Source organism: Panthera onca, chromosome E1, assembly GCF_046562875.1.
Source record: "Panthera onca isolate mPanOnc1 chromosome E1, mPanOnc1 haplotype 2, whole genome shotgun sequence".
Taxonomy (NCBI): domain Eukaryota; kingdom Metazoa; phylum Chordata; class Mammalia; order Carnivora; family Felidae; genus Panthera; species Panthera onca.
In genome coordinates, this window is record NC_138352.1 from 31789501 (window position 1) to 31815653 (window position 26153).

General features: G+C 41.0%; 1 protein-coding gene across 6 annotated transcripts in view; it reads left to right on the forward strand.

Annotated features, from left to right (window-relative positions):
* The window catches only part of SMG6 (SMG6 nonsense mediated mRNA decay factor), a 226478-nt gene that overhangs the window by 59287 nt on the left and 141038 nt on the right, over positions 1 to 26153 (forward strand). The window contains exon 1 of one of the 6 annotated variants that reach the window (XM_060646933.3): positions 197 to 342. The exons of the other annotated variants lie outside the window; for them this stretch is intronic. The gene's annotated coding sequence lies outside the window, so the exon portion shown is untranslated. Of the gene's footprint in view, positions 1 to 196; positions 343 to 26153 lie in introns of those variants that run through there. 6 annotated transcript variants of the gene reach the window in all.

Genomic DNA, 26153 nt, shown 5'->3' on the forward strand with positions numbered 1-26153 from the left:
GGCAAGCCAGCTCTCATTGAACAGTGTGTTCCTTACTTGGCCCATGTCCAAAATTGTCCTTTGGTGAGTGATGGGTGGTGGTGAGATAGGTGGTTCCCAGAGTGATGTCACAATTGGTAATGTCTCTACAGCATTCTTGAGCCTGAAGGGAGAAATGGGGCTTCTCCACGGGACTCAGCATTTAACACTTCAGTGGCCATCTGACTGACTGACGTGATGCTGGAGGGTGAACTGTTGATCTAAACCACAAACACTCCAAGAATTTTAATTTTTTAAAAATTTTGTAATTTAAGGAAATAAACTGGAGTTTCTTGAAGAGGAATAATTGAAGCAACGTTTGTGGTAGGGCATCACTGAAACCCATTGCATCCCCCATCTGTGCCCAATTTGGTCCAATCTGGCCTTCCCCCCCCCCTTCCTTTTTTTTTTTTTTTTTTTTTTCACCCCCTCTTGGTCTCTCTCTTTTTAAAAAAAAAATATGTTTTATAATTCCTGGAATCAAAACCATCTCAGGCACACACTGTTTTATTTTACTGTATTATTGGATTATACTTCCTATAAATCATTGGATGTTATTCATTGGCCACCACTGGAATAACTTCCCTTTTCTGTGCCCTGGCCCCCTCTTTTCCCTTCTCCTTTTCCTCCTCTGCCAGTTCGTAGACTAGGCCTCCATTTCAGCCCTGCAGAAATGGTGCTCTGGTGGCAGCAAGAGGGCACCCAAGAGACACTTCTTGTGTGTGCCGTCGGTGCTCCCTGCTTTTAGGGCACATGCAGGGGCTGGGATTGAGGTAGGGCTGGACTGGCATTATCATTTATGCTTGCTCTTATGGTTTGTTAGGAATCCTAAATTGGAGGCGGTAGGGGGAGTGCCACATGTGTGTCTCCAAAGGGATGGAGAGTCACAGCTGGGACGGATAGTGGCCAACCTAGATGTTGGGATGCTTGAGGTGGAGACCCACCCCTTCAGGCTGCTGTTGTGTATGCAGATTGAGTCTAGTTGAGAAGTTTGCTTCACAACCAAAGTTCCTTTGATTTCCAGCTACATCCACCTTACAGCCCTTGAGTACAGCAGTCTGCTCCTCTGTGGCGGTTCACTTCTGTCTGAGTCTCTTACCAAAGCAAAATGTATGAAGTGCCTAATCCTCTGCTTGTCAGAACAGTTGTACAGGAAATCCACCTTTCATAAGGGGTTAGGCTTGAGTTTAGCTGTACAAACTGTCCCTCTCATTCCTCCTTCTATATCTCTAGTGCTAGAAGCCCTTGGGCTTTTTCTCCTAAAGGATCTATGGGTAGATTTCTCCAGGTAATCAGCACTGCCTGACCTTCACTTTCCGAACTGCTCAGTTTAGAGTAAATTAACAAAGAGAGAGCCAGCTTAGCCAACAAATTTTTGTGAGAAATAGATTTGAAGGTCAGAAGAGGCTAGGCTTTAGAAGGCAGGCCAGAGGAGGACACGTCCTTCAGCTATGCCCTCTATCCCTCTGGGGGAGATATAACTATCAACAGGTTGCTTAGCACAGCCTTCTTCCCTTAGAATTCCCTGGAAAAGAGGAAAAGTTAAAGAAGTGAGTATGTCAAGGGAACCTCCCTGTCTTTCTTGACTCTGATTTCCAGGGTCCTTGTTTTTAGAACGACTGTTACTTTAGGCTGGGAAAGAGAAACAGTTATGAAAAGCTAAAGAAATGAGAAAATTCAGTCATATCAACAAAAGTAAGCCTCTTATGTGTCAGTTGAAGAAATGATTTCTGTGTTTGCCCCAGTGTGACACTGTGGGTTGGTGTCCTTGGTTCTTTGGTTTGGAGTGCTGACGTGTAACATCCCATCATAACCCGGGAGCTGAAATGGGCCAGATAGCTCATCTCTCCTGCCGTTTTACAGCTTCCCAATTTGATTTTCTTTTGCTTCATGAAGAACTTGTTCTGAAAGGAAGACATTACTGACAGGAATGTTGGCAGCAGGACTCCCAGCTGCCTTTCCTGAGTTCTCTTTAAGCTTTTCCTGGGGAGAAAAATTCTAAATGGGTAGGTTACAGGGGACTCGGGCCAGATAGGTACTATGTGTTGAAGACAAAGGGAAAGTAGGTGTGTTCTGGGGATGGGGTTAGAGGGAGTAAGTTGTACTTTGTATCCTAATCAACTAGATGATGGTCTGAGGAAGAATTGTGGCTTTCAGAGGTAGTGACCAATAACGGCAACAACAAAACGACACCGCATTAATACTTGATGACATTTTATAGTTACTGTGTATGTATTTTCATTTGATTTCTCGTATCAGCTGTCTGAGACAGGTGGGACAGATATTTTGTATCTTACTTCATAGATGACCTGAAAGGGAACAGAAAGTTTTAGTAACTTAATCAAGGTTGCATGGCTAGTAAATTACATAAATTAACCCAGGTCTTAAGTGTCCAGCCTTCCCTATCAGAAGACAGAAAAACTTCCCTGGACTTAATTGAGACAGTTAAACAATGAAAGCATCCCCTGATACCCCGCCAAAATCTGAGCAGCTGCTGTTCTTTGATGCAAAAAGTGATCCTGGAGTCTGATTTGAGACTGAAGAGGAGCAAGTAGAGATGAAGGAGTTGGGGGGTCAGAATTCTCCTAGGCTACTTGAGCCTCTAGTGGGACCACGGATAATAAGCTGGCAGAAGGATATGGTTTAGGGATATCAAGATTGTTGTTGAGGTTCCATATTTACTACTCTCATGGATAAGAGGGAATCTCCCTCTCACAATGGAAAGCATTAAAAAAATTTTCTTTAACGTTTATTTCTTTTTGAGAGAGAGACAGAGTGAGAGCAGGGGAGGGGCAGAGAGAGAGGGAGACACAGAGTCTGAAGCAGGCTCCAGGCTCTGAGCTGTCAGCACAGAGCCCGATGTGGGACTCGAACTCACAAACCACAAGATCATGACCTGAGCCGAAGTCACACACTCAACCCACTGAGCCACTAGACGCCCCTGGAAAGCATTGTTAATGACCGATTGGTAAAAGTAATTTTCTGTCTTTCTCTTGTTTTGGGAAATGTAGTGTCTGTGTTTCTATCTCTCTCTTTTAAAGGACTTTTTAGGAGCATTGTTTCTTACTGTCACAATCTTTTCTAATATCCCTCTTGCTTTTAAAATAGAGGCTTTTCAGGGCGCCTGGGTGGCTCACTCGGTTAAGTGGCCAACTCTTGGTTTCAGCTCAGGTCATGATCTCACGGTTTGTGATTTTGAGCCCCATGTCAGGCTCTACACTGACAAGCGGAGCCTGCTTGAGATTCTCTCTCTCACCCTTTCTCTCTGCCTCTCCTGCACTCTCTCTCTCAAAATAAATAAATAAAACTTAAAAAATTAAAATAAATTCAAAAGAGGCTTTTCAACATGCCATTCTCTTTTTTTTTTTTTTTTTTAAGTTTTTTAATGTTTATTTATTTTAGAGAGAGACAGAGTACGAGTGGAGGAGGGGCAGAGAAAAAGAGGGAGACACAGAATCTGAGGCAGGCTCCAGGCTCCAGGCTCCGAGCTGTCAGCACAGAGCCCCTATGTGGGGCTCGAACTCATGTAACCCTGAGATCATGACCTGAGCAGAAGTCAGACACTTAACCGACTGAGGAGCCCCTCACATGCCATTCTTAGAAGAGACTGTGATTCTTATTTTTGGCCTAGGGAAAAATGGATATATTGTTCATGCAGAAAAGAGGATGAGAGGCTAAAGCATTTGAAAGGATGATAAAGTGAATACACATGGAACCCCTACCTAGATTAAGAAATAAAATCTTGTTAGCACCTCAGAAACTCCCTGTTGTGTTTTGTGTGCACCCTTCCAGGTAATTGTCCCTCACCCTTCCAGGTAATCGTCAACCCGACCTGTGGAGTTCATCCCCTTACTTTTCTTTATAGTGTTGTTATAAGTACGTCCTCTTAAACAAAACATAGTTTGGTTTTGCTTGCATATAAATGGAATCATGCTTAATCATGTTATTTACATTCTTTTTTTCTCTGGCTTATTTTGTTCCATGTAATGTTTGTGAATTCTGTCCATGTTGATGTGTGTGGTTGTAGTTTATCCATTTTCATTGCTACAATACTACATTTTATTCATTTATTACAGTTTACCCATTCTTATGTTTAAGGGCATTTGAGTTGTTTTCTCTTTGGGGTTGTTATGAACACTGAATCCGTTGACAGTTATTGTAATTATTAGAGCATTTGGATTTATATATACTGTCTATTTCTTTTTTTAAGTTTATTTATTTTGAGAGAGAGAAAGAGAGAGAGGGACTCGGGTAGGGGCACAGTGTGAGGGGAGAGAGAGAATTCCAAGCAGGCTCCACACTGTCAGTGCAGAGCTGGACACGGGGCTTGAACTCACAAACCATGAGATCATGACCTGAGCTGAAACCAAGAGTCAGACGCCCAACTGAGTGAGCCACTCAGGCGCCCCTATACGGTCTTATTTTTTAAAAATAAGCTTTTACTGAGGTAAAGTATGTACACAATAAAATGAACCCATGTTAAGAATGTATTTAAATGAGTTTGACCCATTTATATACCTAGGTAACTAATGTTCACAATCAAAACACAGAACATTCCATCATCCTGAAAAGTTTTCTTTGTGCTCATGCCAGTTGACCTCTGTTCCTACCCCTGGCCCCAGGCAGACTACCGACCCGCTTTCTGTCACCATACACTGGATGTGCCTTTTCTAGAGTTTCATATAAATGGAATCAGTGTGTACTCTTTCGTGTTTTGCTCAGCTTCACGTGTCTGAGATTTATTCATGTTGTTTCTGTGTATCAGTACTGCATTCCCTTATATTACTGAATAGTATTCTACTGTGAGGGTATAATACCATTTTGTTTATCTAGTTACCTGTTGATAAATGTTTGGGTTGTTTCTACTGTTGGGCTATTATGAACAAAACTGCCGCGAATGTTGGTATGAAAGCCTTTTTGTAAACGTATATTTTAATCACTTGGGTAAATACCCTGGAGTAGATGTTCTGGGTCATACAGTAAAGTATATGTTTAACTTCATAAGAAACTGCTAAATGGTTTTCCAAAGTAGTTGAGCCATTTTACATTCCTTGCAGCAAGGTGTAGGAGCTCCAATTTCTTTGCATCCTTGCCAATATTGGGTATTGTCAGTCTTCTTTACTTAGTGGTTCTGGTGGGTATGTGGTGCCATTTCATTTTGGTTTTAATTTCGTTTTGTGTTTCCCTGATGACTGAGGATGATGAGTGAGTTTTCATGTACTTATTTACTATTTGTATATCTTCTTTGGTAAGTATCTACTTAAATCGTTTGCCCATTGAAAAATCAAGTTGTTTGCCTTTATTATTAAGTTTCAACATTTCTCTCTGTGATCTGAATATAAGCCCCTTATCAGATATATATTTTGCAGATATTTTCCCCTAATGCTTTCCCATTCTTATACCCATTTTGTTCCCTTTTTTCTTCTTTCTTACTTTCTTTTGGATTTTTTTCCCCACTCTTTTCTTCTCCTTTCCCTACTAGTTTCTTTTTATTTTATTAGTGATTAACCCTAGGAATGAGAGCATATACACTTACCTTGCCAAAAGTCAGGTTATTCAGTATTTTCATTCTCTTCTGAAATAATACAAGGGCCATGGAATACTTAAATTCTATACTGTATCTCTCCAGTTTATAAGCTGCTTTGTCATGTATTTGAATTGTCTTTTTCCTTTCAAACCCTACAAGACAAATTGTTGCTGTTTGTTGTTGTTGTTATTATGTTGTTGGTAAATGCTTGTTTAGATCCACTCATATTTACTATGAGTAAATTTTTCTTTTCATTCTTTTTTGCATTTCATAACCTCCACCTGGGATCATTTTCTTTCTGCTTCAAGTATATTCTTTAGAATTTATTTAGTGAAGTTCTTTTGATGACAGATTTTTTTGGTTTTTATTTGTCTACAAGGCTTTATTTTCCTTATTCCTTTCTTAATAAATAAATTATTAACTTAATTTTTTTGTTTATTTATTTATTTTGAGAGAGATGGAGAGCATGGGTGGGGTAGGGGCAGAGAGAGCAGGAAAAAGAATTCTAAGCTGACTCCATGCTGACACAGTGTGGAGCCCAGCGTGGGGTTGGAACTCAGGAACGGTGAGACTGTGATCTGAGCCGAAATCAAGGGTTGGGTGCTTAACTGACTGAGCCACCCAGGCACCCCTATTTTCCTTATTCCTGAAGGATCTATATTCACTGGTAATAGGGTTCTAGGTTAATAGCTATTGTTCTTCAGTCCCCATTTAAGATAATTTATTGTCTCTGGGCTTTCACCGTTGCTGATTGAAAGCCAACCATCAGTCAAATTGTTTCTCTTTTAAAAATAATCTGTTCTTTCTGGTTGCTTTCCAGGTCTTTTAAAAATTAAAAAAAATTTTTTTTTAAATTATTTGATGTTTTGCAGTTCTAATGATTTGTCTAAGCTTGGATTTATTTTTTATTCTTCCTGCTAGAGATTTGTTGGGCTTCACATATCTGTGAGTTGATTTCAGCAGTTTTGGAAAATTCTTAGCTGCTTTTTTTATTTAAATGTTTATTTATTATTGAGAGACAGAGAGAGAGAGAGACAGAACATGAACATGGGAGGGGCAGAGACAGGAGGAAATGCAGAATCCGAAGCAGGCGTCAGGCTCCGAGCTGTCCGCACAGAGCCCGACGCGGGGCTCGAACTCACAAACTGCGAGATCATGACCTGAGCTGAAGTCGGATGCTTAACTGACTGAGCCACCCAGGCGCCCCTTTTAGCTGCTTTTTAAAAATATTACATCAGCCCATGCTTTCTCTTCCCCTTCTGTGACTCTAGTTAGTCAGAGGTTAGACCTTACTCTATGTCTTTAGTGTCTCTTAAACCTCTTTCAGTTTTTTGACTTTTTGTGTTGTGCTCTGCATTCCAGATCATTTCTTTAACTCTGTCTTTCATTTCACGAATCTTTCCTTAGCTATATCTAATCTGCTAAATATGCCCCACTGAGGTTTTTTTTTTACTTCAGTTATATGCTTTTATTTCCAGATATATTTTGTTCAAATCTACCCTTTTTTTTTTTTTTTTTTTGTAGTTTCTTGTTCCCTGGACGTATTTGTGAGCTTGTCTTTTATTTCTTTAAAATATACTAAACATGGTTATTTAAAACTCTATGAATAAGGGGTCCTTTTAGATAACTTTCTGCTAAGCTCTTATTTTTGCTGGTTGTCATTCCTGTGCCTTGTTTCCTGTGCAATTAAAATTTTTTTCTTATTTTCTTTGGAATTCATTATTGGGAGTGCTTGGAAACCTGGGATGAAAATTGGGAAAAGGACTTGAGTTTGCTTTTGTCCACAGCCTATTGTGGGCAATCTAAAATAATCATTCTAAATTAAAATACCTGCTTGAGGGTTTACAGACCACTCAGGTTATGTGAATCCAGGCTGCATACTCCTGTGAGGGCTAGGGCATGGTCCATATTTTCAGTGTAATATTTTTCCTCTTCTGTTCAGCCCTACGATTTAACATACTTTTCCAACTGTCTTATCAAGGGGCCATGGGTTAGTTCTTTTTTTTTTTTTTTTAATGTTTATTTATTTTTGAGAGAGAGGCACACAGAGAGTGCAAGCAGGGGAGGCGCAGAGAGAGAGGGAGACACAGAATCTGAAGCAGGCTCCAGGCTCTGAGCTGTCGGCACAGAGCCTGACGCGGGGCTGGAGCTCACGAACTGCGAGATCACATATGACTTGAGCTGAAGTCGGACGACCAGCTGACTGAGCCACCCGGGTGCCCCATGGGGCCGAGGGTTATTTCTGATTCACTCTCACACCTTGGATGTAGTGCTTTAGGATCCCAGCTTAATGGCAGAGATTTTGGGCACCCTCTTAGGCTAGCTGTACCCATGAAGCTTTGGAAACCAAAGCTCAAGTTCATCAGGTGGCAAATGGTCTTAGGGTAAAGTCTGCCTGTAATGCATGCACACTTTTATCCCTAGTTTCCCATCTTTACACAATCTCTGACCAGAAGATTCCGTTTTAATTTCCTAACTCGTGTATGCTTTCTAAAAAGATTTTTAAAATACCTTTTCCAGGATAATTAGTTGTTTCCTTGAGAGAGTAGATCAAGGTACCTAATCTGCCGGGCATGTTACTAGAGAAAATGCTGTGACACCTTTTTTCTTTTTACCATCAGACTTGAGCATTTGTTTAGCTCTGCCTGGAGCAGTGTGACGGGGGCACCCGTATTCAGGGTGGCAAGGGCATGTGGGCTGCTTTCCAAAGAGTAGGTCTTTTTCCAGCTCCTACAGTCTAATTTTATGGCAGATGGTGTTACTGGGTTCACATTTTAAAATTTTTCCAAGAAGTGTTCAAGGTGTAGACTACTGGGAAGACTACTTGGGTGGGGAAGGAAGGTAAAGAGAGGCTTGCAGCTGAAATGATAGAAACCATTTATTACCAAAAGGGTCTGAGCTAGAGATCTGGAAAAGAGTGCTCTCTAGTTTCAGCCACATTACATTACATATCTGGTGAACCCTTGTTGGCCCATAAAATCTTTTCCATTAGTCAGGGTGCTCTGTGCTTTTGTTCTTGACTTCTGCTGTTCTTAGAGCTGTTTAGTTGGCTTGTATGTCTCAGTTTAGAAGTCAGATTGTCACATATTTAGAATTTTATTTACTGTAATTGCAGTTTTCTGGCTTCTTTAGGCCCTCTTCAGATACAGGACTCCCATCTTGAAGCTTATTTCAGAAAATGCCCCTGTGATCCCTTGCCCCAAGTGCCAACAGCAGATGCAACAGTTGACACGCGGAAGGGAATTTCCAACTGCTGGGCAGGTTTCTGAAATCCAGACACGTGCTGTTCACACTTTGGCTTCTGAGGCAGGGATCAGTGGTTGAAGAGGGGAGGGGCTGGCAGGGGACTGGAGGGAGAAATATCTTACAGTGCCTGCCCAAGGCTTATGGCTGTGTCAGCTTTCTTCATCCCTTCTCCAGCTGGCGTTGGCAGGGTAGAGTAAATCACTGTAGAGTGGTTATGAGCCGAACTCACTGGGGGCTTCTTTGAGGCACACCTGTGACGTCATCCTGTTATCACTGCTTGTTCTGCATAACCTCTTTTCACCTCTCCCTTGAGAAAGGGTGATGCCCAGAACTCGTGTCAGGGCAGTGAGTAGAGAGAAATGTTTGGTAATCATTATTTTGAGATGCCTGCTAAGGACACAATTGCAGGCCATTGACACATTCAAGATTCCACATTGGAAGAGAAAATCCTGTTTGTAAACATGGCCTGCATACCTCATAAACTTCTTTTTAAACATGAAGGAAAAGACAATCCAGAAAGACTTGAAACTCCTAAGTGGTCTCTCTTGATCCCCCTCTAAACACACACACACACACACACACACACACACACACACACACTCAGACACACTTAGACACACACACACACACACTGCTCTCTATACGGCAGTGATTCTTTCAAAAACATCAGATCATGTCACTGTGTTCGGAATCCTCCACTGGCTTCCCATTTCAGTCAGAGCAAAGCCACAGTCTCTACAAGAAAACTCCCCCTCCTCCCCACCCTCCCACATCGCCTCTCTCTGACCTCATTTGCCGCTACTGTTCTCCCCCTGGCTTGCTTACTCTGTTTCAGCCACACTGGCCTTCTTGCGGGTCCTCTGATAAGCCAGGGATTCTTCCACCTTTGAACTTTTGCATTAGCAGTTTTCTCTACTTGGAATGCTCTGCTGCCAGCTGTCTGCATGGCAGATCCCTCACCTCCTGCAGGTCTGCTGAAATGATATCACCGTGAGGCCTGCCCCAATCATCTTATCAACAGTGCTGCACTCCCAGCCTGTACCCCTTGATTACCTCTGTATCCTGCTTGATTTTCTTTTTTCACAGCTTACATTCTCCATACTAGGAAACTCATTTTGGGGGCATATGTTTATTACTCATTTTCTCCTGCTGCTCCTCTTCAAGAACATAAACTGCCTGCAGTTAGGGATCCTTACCCTGTTTTATTCACTGATGCATTATGAACCTCTAGAACAGTGCCTGGTGTGCTATAAGTTGTCAATAAACGTGTTCAACAAGTCAGTCTGGGCAATGCAGATTGAAAGGCAAGGCCTGGGTATCTGTTATCTGGGGTCATTGTTGATAATCTTACTGTCTTCCCTGTTTTTTCTTTTTTCCTTGTTTTTTCTGACACCTCAGAAAATGTAATTTCCAAATACATATTTTGTATCCTGGCGTTAAATTAAAATACATTAAATGTGTTTTGGTATTTACTGTTAATCCTGGAATCTATGTCTTTGGGGCTCTGGAGAGCAAAATTTCTTGGAGAACAGCATAAGTTCTGTCCTTTCTCATCTCCTAAATCTTCCATCATTTATTCTCTGTCCTTTCTTCCTGCACATAATGTTCTTTTAGTTCTCCTTTACTGTATTTTCATTCTCATTTAACTAGAGCAATTTGTCCTCTTTATGTAAACTAGTTTTTTAACTTAATTAATTTTGAGAGAGAGAGAGAGAAAGAGAGAGAGAGAGAGAGAGAGAGAGAGAGAGGTCGGGAGGGACAGAGAGGGAGAGAGAGAGAATCCCAAGCAGGGTCTGCACTGTCAGCACAGAGGCCAATGCGGGGCTCAAACTCACAAACCATGAGATCATGGCCTGAGCTGAAACCAGGAGTTGTATGCTTAACCAACTGAGACACCCAGGCACCCCTACATATTTTTTCAAAAAGATTTAACATTTTTGTTTTTGTTGAGAGTACTAAAAAAATAGGAAAAAAGCTGGAAGCCACCTGTAAACTTCCCAGCAATGACATTCATTCCTACATGTATATATGAATATTCAAGCTTTTCGTAACACAGTTGAAAAAATACTGAATATAAAGACGTTTGATTCTACTGTTTTCACTTAGAGGTATTCAAAGTTATAAAATCCTTTATAATCATGTTTAATGGCTGAATATCATTCTCATACGAATATGTTAAAATTCACTTAATCCGTATCCTGGTTTTGGACATTTTCCCCCACTTTTCTAGTATTGTGAATAATGCTATAATTAACATCTTTGTACATAAAACCGTTGTCTGCATTTCATATTGTTTTGTTAGAACATATTTTTAGAAGCTCAGATTTTGAGTTAAAGAGTTTGAAGTCTTTTAATGCTTTTGATACATGATGCTGGATTACTTATTAAGAAGTTGTGCCAGCTTACACTCTTTAACAGGAGTGTTTGAGAATGCCCAGCTACCACCTCTTACTGGCATTAAAGTATTTTTAATGTTTTACAGTTCTTGGCATAATGTAAACATTCATATATTTGTTGAGTAAATGATAGATGAAAACCCATCTTTTTTTTTTTTTTTTTTTTAATAGACTTTGATTTTTAGAGAAGTTTTAGGTTCATAGCAAGATTGATCGGGAAGACCAGAGAGTTCCCATATATCTCCTGCCCCCAAAACATGCACCATCTCCTCCACTATCAACACTGGGAACCAGAGTGGTACGTTGGTTACGATTGATGAACCTATATTGATACATCATTATCAGCTTTAGCCCATAGTTTACATTAAGGGTTTACTTTTGATCTTGTACATTCTGTGGGTTTTGAGAAATGTGTACTGACATGTATCCAGCATTATAGTATCATACAGAGTAAGTTCATTGCCCTAAAACTCCTCTGTGCTCTGCCTATTCATCTCTTCCTCTCCCAAACTTCTGGTAACCACTGATCTTTTTACTGTCTCCATAGTTTTGCCTTTTCCAGACTGTCATATAGTTGGAATCATGTAGTGGGTAGCCTTTTCAGATTGACTTCTTTCATTTACTAATATACATTTAAGGTTCCTCCACATCTTTTCAGGGCTTGATAGCTCATTCCTTTTGAGTATTGAATGATCTCCATTGTCTGAATATACCACAGTTTATTTGCCAGTTAGCCTACTGAAGGACATCTTGGTTGCTCTAAGTTTTGACAGTTATGAATAAAGCTACTATAAACATCTGTGCAGGTTTTTGGGTGGACATAGTTTTCAGCTCATTTGGGTAAATACCAAGCAATGAGATTACTAGATCATATGGTAAGACTGTGTTTAGTTTTGTAAGAAACTGCTAAACTGTTTTCCAACTTACCTTGTTTGAAATTGCATTTCTTTGATTACTGATGAGAATGGGCATTTTTTTCTGTTTTATTGTTTATAGTTCTGTTTGTAGTCTCTGCTCATTTTTCCATTCCAACCTAGTATCTTTCATGTCAATTTATTTGAGCTTTATTTTTACATTTATTTATTTAATTTGTATGTTAGAAGGAGACACAGAGAGAGCATGAGTGGAGGAGGGGGCAGAGGGAGAGAGAGAGAGAAAGAATATCCCAAGCAGGCTCCACTTTCACGAGGTGGAGCTTGACGCAGGGCTCAGTCTCATAACCGTGAGATCATGACCTGAGCCGAGATCAAGTGTCGGCCGCTTAACCAGCTGAGCCACCCAGGTACCCCTATTGGAGCTTTGGAGATGGTAAATATAATGAGTCCTTTCTGTGTTCACTGGTAATTTTCTTATTTGTGTGTGATTTTTTAAGTATGTTTATGGTTTTTTAAATGTACAAAAGTTTTAAATTTTTATTTAGTTAAAAATGTCATTCTTTTTCCTTTGTAATTTATTCCATTGCTCTTAAGCTTTGTTAGGGCTTTCTACTGGAGAAGTTTTTTTTACTAGATCTGCAAATATATTTTCATTTCTATCAGCTGGAGGGAATTCTAGCACTATTTGTCAGGTAATTTCATTCAGTTGGTAAGAGATGTAAGGAACCCTACATCCTTACTAATGTGATAGCAGCATTGTCAAACTAGATCTTTTGCATCATACAAAGTTCCTAACCAGCAGATCAGCCTGGTGTATATATTACTTTGACTGAGGTAAGGTTGGAGTCATCATGAACTGCATTGTCAGGGTCAGACCTTTTACTGCACCTCACCTCACCAGGTGAAAACTTGTCAGCTGGGAATAGTTTAAGCTTGGAAAGTTAGCATGGGTATGTCAGTGAGTAGTCTTGTCTTGCCATTTCAGGGAGGAAAGAATTTGGTTGCCTTTTGTGACTCTCCCACTTTTCACTAACTAATAATTCATCTGTGCATTAATAGACTATTTCTACTGAGGAAGTACATCTTTCTTTTGGAGTAAAAACTCTTGAAATAAACCATGTTTTGAGTTGAGTACTAAGGGAGTAAGGCTGTGCCAGTTGGGGCCCTCAACACTGGCTCATGCGACCATACTCAGCCAGAGACATTTGCATACAGATGTTTCCCATAATCTCTGGTGGCCCTTTTCATTGGTTAGTCTTGGCTTTGGAAGCATTATGAAAGGTGTATTTAGGGCAGCATTTCTGCTGAGCAAGTCAGTGCCCCTGACTGTCCTGGGCCCAGGGATGTGCAGGCGGAGAGTAGTAGTAATGAGATATTTCTGAAATTTCTTTGGCTTAAGGAATTCAGAGAGAGGTATAGGGGTGGAGCAGATGTATGCTGCCCAGTATGGAGAGTCAGGTCATGACATTTGTATTTTCTGGGTGATAGATCTTGGGTGTGGGGTCATCTGCCAAAAATGTGATCTCTCTTTTCTCTGAAAGTCATGTGATCTCATGGTTATGAACTTTGCAATTAATCACATTTTGTAAAATTATACATATTATACATACGTTTACTTAAAAAGACTGATGGATGTACCTCAGAACTTAATCATAATTCTCTAGGATGGTGGAATTAATGAGTGTTTTAAATTTTCTTTTGCTTTCTCTGTTTTTTTGTTTGTTTTAGTTTTTTGTCACGATCACATTTTTGTCATAGAAGTGTGTTCTTAGAAATTGTAATGACAAAAATATTTGAAGTTAAATAAAACTAGGTTCTAATTCTGACTGTGTCATTTGCTATATCGTCCAAATTACTTAACCACTTCTCTATCTGTTTCTACACCTAGTATCTTGTGCATAGAAGACGTTTAAGAAGTATTAAACGAATTAAACCTCCTTGCTGTATATAGTATGTTTGCCACTGATTTGCCATTATTTGTCGCCTTCCCTTAAGGGGAGATTATTTTCTCTTTTGAACTTTGAATTTCAAACAAAGCAACTTTGGTTTTGAGGGTTTACCAACTGTATTGTTTCCTTTGACATTGCTGATTCTTCAAACTCTCTTCGTTCATTCCAGAGGAACCAACATCCTGATAGGTGAACTAGAGAATATTCACCTAATTCTAGAAAGTGCAATTATTTTGGCTTCATAAAGTGCATAGATCACTCAACTAGAGTATATACTCCATGAGGGCAAAAGACTATAAGGTATTTTATCAAATCCCTAACAGTGTTCAAGGCAGATTTCAAAATTAGGCACTTAATCAATAATGGTTGGTTGATTGATTATCAGGGTCTGGAGTTGTGTAAAATGAGTTTCAGCATATAAGAAATTATATTTAAGTTATACGTGTATATCTGAGTTTATATATAACGAGTTTAGGCATATTAAAATTATATTTACATTCTTTTAAACTGCCTTATGCAAAGCTCCATGCTGATAAAGCCATCAGAGAACTCTCTTTGAGATGGTAATGCTCCAGGAGACTGCTTTGAGAAACCAAGATTAGAATCTGTGATATACTTTTCCCCCTTTTTTCTAGCTCCAGACTATGGGAATCTCTCCCTCTGAAGACATTAGGAAGCCAAATTGATAAAGAAATTCATATTAATTAACTAATGCTCTTTAGCCACTCACTGATGCTCCTTTGCAAAGGAGACTGAAGCAGTTCATTCAGCTGCCTGGTACCTGCCTTCCGAGTTTCACCCTTACTTTGAGGCCCTTAAAGGCAAAGAGAGTCCTCTTAGGAAGTGGTGGAAGTGCCTCCACATATGTGTGCTATTTCTTTAAAAGAAAGTCTAACGGAAGTGATGCTGTAGGGAACATCTGCACTTGGGGCTGAGTGGAGAGAGCGAGATGCTCTGCAGCTGGTGTAAGGCCCTGGCAGGCTGAGGCGCTGCTGTCTATTGGGGTTTACTTCTGTCTACATTGAAACATGGCTTGGGAGGGGGTTGGTGGCCTGCTGCCAGCCTCAGTTAGCCTGCCCTTCTCTTTCCTCTTTCCTCCTCACCACCAACCCCCGCCCCCCCAACTCCCCTCCCTCATGCTTTAAAGTCACATTTCCAGGCCAGACGTAGAATTAATCTCTGGGCACTTCACATTGCTGGCAGCTGAAAGCAGGATGTGGGATCTTTTTTTTTTTCTCTCTTTCTCTCTCTCTGCGTCTTGGCTGACTTTTTTACCTCTCGAAGAATTTGGAAGGCCGTGAGATCCCCCCCCCTCCTCAAGTACTGTGGAGTTTTTCAGCACGCTGATCACCCTGCTGCGGCTTCACCCTAATAGACTTCATATGTTGATGCAGTTGACATCAGTATCAAACTATTTTACATGTGATCTGGTGTATTTCCTGAGGAAATCTGCAAGATATTTATTAAGAACTAATAAAATAAACCTCTCCATGAGTTTTTAGGTAGTTTTCAATTTTTCATGTCTCTCTCGTTTCCTCTTATCAATGAGTTGCTATTTTCTCTCTACTCTGACCATCACAAAAGGAAACAAAAATAAATGTTTTAAACTGTTCCTGAAGGGACAGAGAGAGAATAGTTCTGCCATGATGTATCAGCCGGGGCTATATTTTTAGTGCAGCATTGTAGAAACTAAAAATATCCTGTTATAGTGGATCCTTTTTATAGGTCTGTGTGTGTGTGTATGTGTGTGTTTATAATGTTGTACGCACAAGTGCCTTTGTGCATCGGCAGCCGCTCTCCCCATTACAGCTGGACTCCATTAGTCCTTGAAAATTAATGTAATCCCAGTTAAGAAAAAAATTAATTACTCTACCAGAGCTGCATTTTATCCAAAGCTAGTGTTAGCTCCTTAGCTGGCAGCTTAGTTTTTGAGAGGCTCCAGGGGCCCGTGGAGTTGTGGCTATGGTATCACAGCATTTGCTGCTGTGTTTTTCCTGTTGAGAGCAAGCATTCCTCAGTTCTTTAGGGTTGGACACGTGGCATGCAGAGAGTAACTGCAGACCCCTCTTCCTCAGTGAAATACCATGTTCCATTCTGGTCATCCCCCACAGCGTTGTCTGCCACAGGTTTAACTCACCTGCCATAGCAGCTTTTCTTATCAGGATTTTGTTAAAAAGAGATTCTTTGGCAGTGGCTGATTCTTTTAGTGTTCTCTGGAGGAGAAATACCGTTTATTAAAGTCCAGGAGATGCATGGGATTTGCCTAGGAGGGTTCTTTGTGGACAATTAAGAATGAAGGTCACGTTTTGTCCTTACTTTTTGTCTGAAGTTGGACTGGTCTGTTTAATGCACACCTCTTATTATAAATGAGTGTGTCAGAGTTGACTGCTGGCTTCTAGTAAGACTTCTCAGCACCAGCCTGGATGAGGGGCTTCCTGGCTCAGCGTGTGAGTAACGTCTCCAGCTTTGTAATCAGTGTTCTGGGATGAGGTGCAGGGCACAGCCCAGAAGTTGCTGCAGTCCGCCTCGTTTCGTGATACAGCTCTTGTGCAATTGCCTGCATTTGTTGTTGTTGTTTTGTTTGTTTTTCCTCTTTGGGGGCCTGGGTTGGGGTGGAAGGGTAGAGTGATGGATAGGTGGGAAGGACGGTTGTTTGTTTCCTTACGGTCAGACTCCCCAGACTCTCTGCTGAGAGCCCGGCCACGGTCCATCTGTGTTGGATTGCAGTTCTCTTTTTGAACTGAGCTGGGGCGTGGGCAGCATAGGCCTGTGTACCTCGTGACAGGCCTTCCCAAATCCCATGATGGCATGGATCCTCACGATGCTGTTCAGAACAAAAACAGGGTTAGTGCCCTTTTGTTTCTTTTTGGGCATGGGTTCGGAGGCTCGTCTGTGGACCTCATGTTCTCTCCTGCTGGTGACTCCAGGTCCTCTCCTGATCCCCTCCCTATCATCCCCTAGCTGACAACTAGTTGAGCCCTTGGCTTCCTGTACTTGATCCCCAGGCAGTGTAGTTCAGTAAAAGTAGTAATTAGGCCTTTTACAAATTTATTTTATTAGTGAAGAGAGTTGGTAGGTAATGGGCTGTAACTCTAACACAGCCAGTTTGGAGATTAATAAAAAATTTAAAAAGAGCAGTTTTTACCAGAGGCAGCGGGCCTGTTATTTCGAGTCCTCAGCTGAGCCGAAATCAGAGCGGCGTGGGACCCATGGCAGACTGGCTGCTGAGAGATGCAGAGCCACGTTCCTTGTTGTTACAGTCTGTGCAGTGCCCGTCCTTGAGGGTGTTTTACGCTGGCATTGGAAAAAAGGAAACCTTGTTTTCCAAGAACTCTGCTCTCTCTCAGCTTGATAAGCATTTAAAAATAAAAGCTGCACAATTGAAATTGGCAGTGCATCCTCATTCTTTTGTCTCTCTGTTTATTTTTTTCCCTCATCCCTCAACATGTGTGCTACAGCCCGTGGTTATTACACCCTCAAGAATGATGGCCTGGAACTCAGCAAACTTGCACCAGGGTCTGCCCGCCCTCCATTCGGCTGTTTGAAGCTGGCTGAGGCACCAGGACCCGGCACTGAGCGGTCTGGTGGATCAGCCTCAACAGCTCCATCTGTGGCACATTTCCCTTTTCCCCTGAAGCTGCTGCCTGGAATTTTTAGCTTCTCCAGAATCCTGATTGTCAGCTCGATCTTTCTTGTTAGTTTTTGCAGTTAACTTAATTGATTTGTTTACCTCTCCATTGGAGGAGCTCCGAAAGAAAGTGCTTTGGCACTAATCAGGAGCAGTCCTGGCTTTTTAAAAAGATTCTTGTGAGCTAAAATCTTACAACACTGACCCGGGGAGAAAAAAAGCTCCTATGGTTTGGGCTAGGGTGACGGTAAGCCCTGGTTTGCCCAGACATAGACCCTGTTTAGGAATTATTTAGCAGCACACCATTTAGATCTCACAAATATCCCAGTTTAGGAGATAAATTTTAGCATCACCCTAGCTTAGATGAATTTAGTAAAAAACAAACAAACAAAATAAGTCACTTGCTACAAACTGTTAAGACTTTGTCTAGAAATGTAATGGATTGTAAGTCAGTGCCAAACCCTGCCCTAAGCATTGCATGCAGATTCCACTGGAGTCATGCACATGTGACCTCAGAAAGAATTGCTATATCTCTGGCTCTGTGAGTGAGGACTGGCCTTCCTTCTGCTTGAGTAGGTCCTGGTAAAGCCAACTTTGAAACACCATGTCACTTGTTTTAGCAGTTCTGGTTATCATTGCCTAGTTGGTTGAGTCAGAACCTGGAGTTCGTTTTTTCGTGGGGTGTGGTTTCAGGTTTGCAGACTTCCTGGTTGATGCCTGTGAAGGGTTGGTGCCTGATGTAACTAAATAGGGTGTTACTTCAGGTTAGTAGTCCTTGTTTTTGCTTGGCTGGTTGGGCTGAACCTGGTATTACCGTTTCCCAAAGAATATTTTTGGTTTGAAAACTGAAGGTCAGCAGTTCGCAAGTGCCGAACTGAAAGCCAACTCTGTGGTTTGTCTTGTGCCACTGGGCCAGCAGCACTGCAGCCCTGATCGATTGATCTGCAACAGTATGAGACCACGAACAGCAACTGCCAGACAAAACTCCATTTCACCCCATTTCCCTGTCCAACCTGTGTCTCTGCCCAGATCCCCTTTCTTTTTCCTTGTATGTCTGTCTCACTCTTGGTTATGTAGTTCACTTTTCTGAGTCTATCTTTTTCCATCTCCCTGTCTCTTTCCATAACAGTTTTTAATAATGTTTTAGTTAGTTCCAGCCTTTTCCCTGAATGGATCCCATTGGAAAATGCATTTGAAAGGAAACAGTTATACACTTCCCTTCCTTTGAAAGTCTGTTGGCACCTTTTCCAGTGCAGTAAACCATACAACATGTATTTTCAGAGTTTCCAAACACAGACATGCTGGCGTTAAATTTATGAAAAAATATTTTATTCAGCTGTATGGTAACTGTGACTTTTAGAGATGCTGATCAGATTTGAAATTGGTACTGACTTTTGGGACGCTAACAGGTTTATAGATCTCTGCAGGATATATAGCTACACTGGCTCCTGGGGAGTCCATGATGCATTGTGCCATGGCCTTTGATTGCAGGTTGGGCAGGAGGAGCTGGGGCAAGAGATGTAGATGTGGGGTTCCCCCCAGCCACACCCAGAGAAAAACAGAGAAAGTCAGTGAGTCACTGATGAATATTGCATAGCGTTGTTGTGCACAGAAGCAGAAGGTAAATTCCTTCTATTCATAGAAGGTAAGTCTTTTTCTTTTTATTACTCCAGCCACGGACTGGAGGTCAAATAACACCTGTTTGTGTGGTATGTTATTTACTTTAGAATGCTTTGTATTCAAAGCAGTGATGATATTTCTAATGTCTATGAGTGATTATGTCACTCCTCCCTTTTTATACCTTTAGGCCAGTGCCAAAAAAAAAAGTTAGAATCACTCCTCTGTATTTAAACATCTGTGGGTTTGACTGAGGTTTGAATTTGGTCCATAAGGACAGTGGCCCTTCTCAAGGATCCTGGCTGTTTGTTCAGAAGATCGCTGGGAATGCTATTCAAAGAAGCCTTTCAGATAGGGGTTTCTTCCAAATTGCTCAAGCATCTCAACTTTGTATTGGCTCACTATGCTGTTTCAACTTTCCTTTGCTTGTCAGCCGAACAGTGGGCCTGCTGCAGGGTGTTCAGGTAGATTCTGTGCCTGCCGCCATAGGACAGAGGCTGCCAAAGACAACCCGACAAAAAGCTGAGCATCCTTCAGGCTGCATGTCCCACTCAGTTCAGTTAACAAGGGTTTGTTAAGCATCCATTCTGTGTCTCATTCTTCTTAGCTTTTTTGGTGGCATTTGCCTTTGTTGACTGCAGACTTTCCAGAAAGGCTTTCAGTGATCATAACTATATTCTCTGTGTTCTCCTATTCCTCTTCACCTGTTTCTTGGGTCTTCCCTTTCTCATCCAGCATCCTAAATGTCAGCACTGACTAAAGATATCCCCTTGGCTCTCCTCTCTGTAGTCTTTTCCCTATTTGGTGTATTGTAAAATCTCATGGTTGTAACTGTCACCTCTCGGTGGATTGCTCCCGAATCTCTTTTCTGCCAGATCTTTTTCTTGAGCTTTAGCCCACATTTCTACCCTCTGGGACATTATCACCAGGAATCTCAAGCTTATTAAAAAATTATGCATCCTCTGGGGCGCTTGGGTGGCTCAGTCGATTAAGCCTCCGACTTCGGCTCAGGTCATGATCTCACAGTTCACGAGTTCAAGCCCCGCGTTGGGCTCTGTGCTGACAGCTCAGAGCCTGGAGCCTGCTTCGGATTCTGTGACTCCCTCTCTCTCTGCCCCTCCCCCACTCATGCTCTGTCTCTCTCTCTCTCTCTCTCTCTCTCTCTCTCAAAAAAAATAAATAAACTTAAACAAAAATTATGCATCCTGTTTTTCATGTGTTGCAAGTCAGGCTTCCCAGGAAGCAAACTCTTGAGGTGTAGATTTGCATCCCCCGGAAGCTGATTGGGGAATGCTCTCAGGGTCAGTACCTGCAAGGACATGGAAAAAGCAGAATGAGGCACAGGGAGAAGTCGAACTGCACTGCAGCTGTTACAAAGGCGTTCCTATAGGGATCTCTTCAGAATAGTCCCAATTGGACCAAAGGGGCTAGACCTTTATGCCCTTTTATACTCCCTCCATCAACCAGCGAGTGGATAAGAGTTACCCCTGGGAAGGGGGGGCGATTCACATTTCTTTAGCTGAGAGTGAGCCGGGGAGAAGGATCATCTGAGATCTGCTGCCAGCACTCTTGGTAGTGGGAGAATGAGTGCTTTAGTCCTGGGCAGTGCACCAAACCATCTCCTGCCCCACCAGAACCGTTCTCCCATGCACGATCCTTCTGTTCTTCCTCCCCATGTCCTCCATATTCTCAGGCTGTCTCGGCCTCACTGTTTCTACTACGTTGAGGTGTAATTCACGCAGAACAATAATGCACAGATTTTAAGTGTTCAGTTTGATGGGTTTTTACAAATGCCAACCCCACTTTTTATTCTTTTTCTCCTTTACCCTGTATGTTAGGAGTGTTTGAAAATAACAAGAACCATCTTGAAATAGCTTAAACAAGAAAGGAAATGTATTGTGAAGAATACATTCAAGTGAAGAACTTGAGGACAAGGATATAGCTAGGCCTGTCGAAGGGTTTGGAACCAGGAAAGCCTTTTTCTTCTCCTCTGCTTCCTTCTGCGTATTTCTTGCTGTTGTACTTCTTCCCCTTCCTGGCATCATTTTTGTGTAATGCATTTTTACAAATAAAGTTATTTCACCCTTTCCAATGGTTCTCTCTTCCATTGTATGTATGTCCTATAATTAATTAATTTTTAAAATGTTTATTCATTTATTTTGAGAGAGAAACAGCACGCACATGAGCAGGGTAGGGGCAGAGAGAGAAGGGGGAGAGAGAATCCCAAGCAGGCTCTGCATTGTCAATGCAGAGCCCAACACGGGGCTCGATCCCATGAACTGTGAGATCGTGACCTGAGCCAAAATCAAGAGTCGGACACTTAACTGACTGAGTCACCCAGGTGCCCCTGTCCTGTATTTATTTAAGAAATCCTCTATTCATGGACATCCAAGTTGTTTGCAGGCTTTTCTTGTCCAAACTGTAGTAGTGAATTTCCTCATTCATATCATTTCATGCATTATCTTTACACCTTAAGATATTTTTCACTTTCTTTTTTGATTTATGGTTAGCTACTTGTGTGAATCCTGTTAGACTTCAACTCCTTGGGGGTCCAGTTCATATCTGATTCATCTTTGAAAGCAAAATGCCTAACACAGGGCCTTGCATATAGTAGCCACTTAGTAAAGGCTGACTGTGTGAATAAGGAATTGAACCGATCCAGTACTTAGTGAAGTACCACCCAGAACAAATCATCTCAATGACTAGGCCCTGTGGCAAGTAAGTGTTTGGGAGTTCCTGGAGTCTGTATCCTGCCTCAGTAGGTTGTTGAGCCTAGTGAGGGAGGCTTGATGGATTGTGAATCCTGTTCTAGGACAGCTTTGAGCCATGTGCCCACTGTGTGTTGTAGAGAGACTAGGAGCCCTACCAGGTGGCACAGTACAGGTTTCTTTTTAGGGGTCGAGGGGGGGAATTTTGTGTTTATTTTTTCAGAAAGCCGTATAAGGAGCACCAGAACATATAACTGGCTCCAGGACCCCTTTACTGGAAGCTAATTCAAAGGTAGACTCCGGATGTCCTCTGACTCTGAGAACCAACTGAATTGCATTTCTCTAGACTCCTGACTTGGCCCAAAGGAGGGATAAGTGGAGTGAAGAGAGAAGATGGTGACAATGTGAGAGGGAACAGAGATGGCAGGGGAGGGGCTAATGGTGGCATGGATGGCAGGGAAAGGCTAAAAAGATGCTTATGGAGGACCTGTGTCCTAAAGGTGGACTGGAAAGCTTCTCGTGGAAGGTCAGGGCAGGTCAGGGATCACCTGCACACTCTGAAGACAGATGGAAATAGTTTGGGGATGGGCTCCATGGCTCTGACTGATGCAGTGGTTTCCATACCTCCACATTAGCCCTGGCCTTCTTCAAAACACACCAAGTGTCACCTGGTTGAAGATGAACTCCATTCCCTCCTTCTGCTGGCTGACAGTCTTCAGAAGCTCAGCTGGGCTCTGAAGGAGACTCTCTTGTTTGGATAGTTTGGTTCTTAGCTCCAGAATTTCCCTTTTCATGAAATCTCCCTTTTAGTTCCTGATCTTTAGGACCTGGGGGACTGAGAAGGCAGAATGATATTTGGGACAGAACCAGTGAGGGATTGTGTCTCTCACCTTGTCCCCAGGCAGCACAGGGCTGTGAGCACAGCAAGGCTGAGTTGCAGGGAGAGGGAGGAGGAGTGGTTAACACAAAATGTCTGGAGAGAAGATGGAGAAGGCTGAGAGGGAGAAAGAACTTGAAGAAAGGACTTAGATAATGAGGAGGAAACAGGCGGGGTTTGGAGAATAAGGGTGGGAGAATGCCATTTGGGGCCACAGAGGCAGGTTTGCCGTTTTATTTCTTGGCTCTTGTCATTCCCTATCTTTTGGTGTGCCTCCCCTTTCTAATTTTTTTCCCGGTTTTATTGAGGAATAATTGACATACGTTACTGTATAAGTTTAAAGTGTACAACGTGATGGTCTGATTTACATATATTGCAAAATGATTACCACAGTAGGTTCAGCTAACATAAACATACAATAAGAAAAGAATTAAGGAAAAATAAAATTTATTCTTGTGATGAGAACTCTTAGGATTTATGCTCTTAACAACTTTCCTGTAAGTCATACAGCAATGTTAGTTATTGTCATCAGGTTGTACATAGCTTCCTAGTACTTATTTATCTTACCATAGGAAGTTTGTACCTTTTCACCACCTTCTCCAATCTCCCCACCCACCAAACCCTCACGTGGAGTAACCACAAGTTTGATCTTTTTTTCTATGAGCTTGTTGTGGCATTTTTGTTGTTGTTTCTTTTGTTGTTGTTGTTTTTGCTTTAGATTCTACATATACGTGAAATCGTACAGTATTTGTCTTTCTCTGATGTATTTCACTTAGCATAATTCCTTTCTAGGTCCATCCATGTTGCAAGTGGTAGGATTCCCTATTTCCATTTTCTTATGCTGAATATTATTCCTGTGTGTGTGTGTGTGTGTGTGTGTGTGTGTGTGTGTACTACTTTATTCATTCATCTATCGATGAACACTTAGGTTGTTTGTATGTCTTGACTGTTGTAAATAATGTTGTTATGAACATGGGGATGCAGGTATCTTTTTGAGTTAGTGTTTTCATTCCCTTTGGATATACGATATTTCCAGAAATGGAATTGCTGGGTCATATGGTAGTTTATTTTTAATTTTTTGAGGATCCTCCATACTGGTTTCCACAGTGCACCAAGGGTTCCCTTTCTTCCACATCCACATCAGCATTTGTTATATCTGGTCTTTTGGATATTGGCCATTCTAACAGGTGTGAGGTGATATCTCATTGTGGTTTTATTTGTATTTCCATAATGACTAGTGATGTAGAGCAATTTCCATGGACCTATTGGCCTTTCTTATATCTTCTTCAGCGAAATGTCTATTTAGGTCATTTGCCCATTTTTTAATTATTTATTTATTTTTATTCTGATGCCATAAAGATTTTTAATATAATGAATTAGTTTTTAAATTTATATTAAATTTACATCCGAGTTAGTTAGCATAGAGTAGAATAATTATTTCAGGACTAGATTCCAGTGATTCATCCCATATGTATAACATCCAGTGCTCATCCCAACAAGTGTCTTCCTTAATTTTCTTTACCCATTTAGCCCAAGCCCTACCCACTATACCTATTTTTTAATTGTTTTATTTGATTTTTTGCTGTTGGGTGATATGAGTTTTTAATTTTTATTTTATTTATTTTTGTATGGGTTTTTTATATGTTTTAGATATTAACCCATTATGAGATATATGGTTTATTTTTCATGCCTTAAGTTGTCTTTTCACTTTGTGGATGATTTCTTTTGCTGTGCAGCAGTTTTTTATTTTTTATTTAAAAATTTTTAAAAAAAACTTTAACGTTTATTCATTTTTGAGAGACACAGAGAGACAGAGCATGAGTGGTGGAGGGGTAGAGAGAGAGGGAGGCACAGAATCTGAAGCAGGCTCCAGGCTCCGAGCTGTCAGCACAGACCCGATGCAGGGCTTGAACTCACAAATTGCGAGATCATGACCTGAGCCTAAGTTGGAAACTTAATTGACTGAGCCACCCAGTTGCCCCTGTGCAGAAGCTTTAAAATTTGATGTAATCCTTCTTGTTTGTTTTTGCTTCTGTTGCTTGTACTTGAGGTGTCATATCCAAAAAATTACCAAACTCCATGTCAAGGAGCTTTGTACCTGTGTTTTCTTCCAGGAGTTTCATAGTTTCAGGTCTTACATTTAAGTCTTTGACCCATTTTCTTTTCTTTTCTTGTTTCGTTTCATTTCTTCTTTGTTTCTTTCTTTCTTTGTTTCTTTCTTTGTTTCTTTGGTTTTTTCTTTCTTTCTTTCTTTCTTTCTTTCTTTCTTTCTTTCTGGCTTTAATCCATCTGAGGTAATTTTTGTGAGTGGTGTAAGATATGGGTCCAGTTTCATTCCTTTACAGGTGAATATTCAGTTATTTCAGCACCATTATTGAAGAGACTTTTTTCCATTGGGTATTTTTGGCTTTGTCAAATGTTAGTTGACTATATATGCTTGGGTATATTTCTGGGCTCTTGATTCTGTTCCATTGGCCTATTTATCTGTTTTTATGCCAATACCACACTGTTTTGATGACTCTAATTTTATAATACACTTAAAATCAGGAAGTGTGATAATCCTACTTTGTTCTTTTTCCTCTCTGGATTTCTTTGGCAATTTGGGGTCTTTTGTGGTTCCATATAAAATTTTTTTTTCCTACTGTAAAAAATGCCATAAGGATTGCATTGAATCTATAGATGGCTTTTGGTAGTAGTGACTTTTTAACAATATTAATTCTTCCAATACATGAACACAGGATACCTTTTCCATTTTTTGTGTCTTCTTTTATTTTTTTTATCATTTTCTTAAGTTTCCAGTGTAGAGATCTTTCACCTCTTTAGTTAAATTTATTCCTAAGTATTTTATTGATGGGATCAGTTTCTTTATTTTTCAGAAATTTTGTTGTTTGTATATAGAATGCTATTGGGTTTTGTATGTTAACTTTACTGAATTTATTAATTTTATCTAACAGTTTTTTATTGAGTCACTAGGATTTTCTCTATATAAAATCACGTTGTCTACAAATAGAGACACTTTTACTTCTTCTTTCCAATTTTGATACCTTTTATTTCTTTTTCTTACCTAATTGCTCTAGCTAGGATATCCAGCACTATATGAAATAGGAGTGATGAGAGTGGGCACCCGCATCTTGTTCTTGATCTTAGAGGAAGAGTTTTCATCCTTTTATTAGCACTGAGTATGATGTTCGCTGTGGACTTGTCGTGTATGGCCTTTACTATGTTGAGATATGTCCTTCTGTGCCTAATTATTAAGAATTTTTATCATGACTGGATATTGAATTTTGTTGAATGCTTTTTCTACATCTGTTG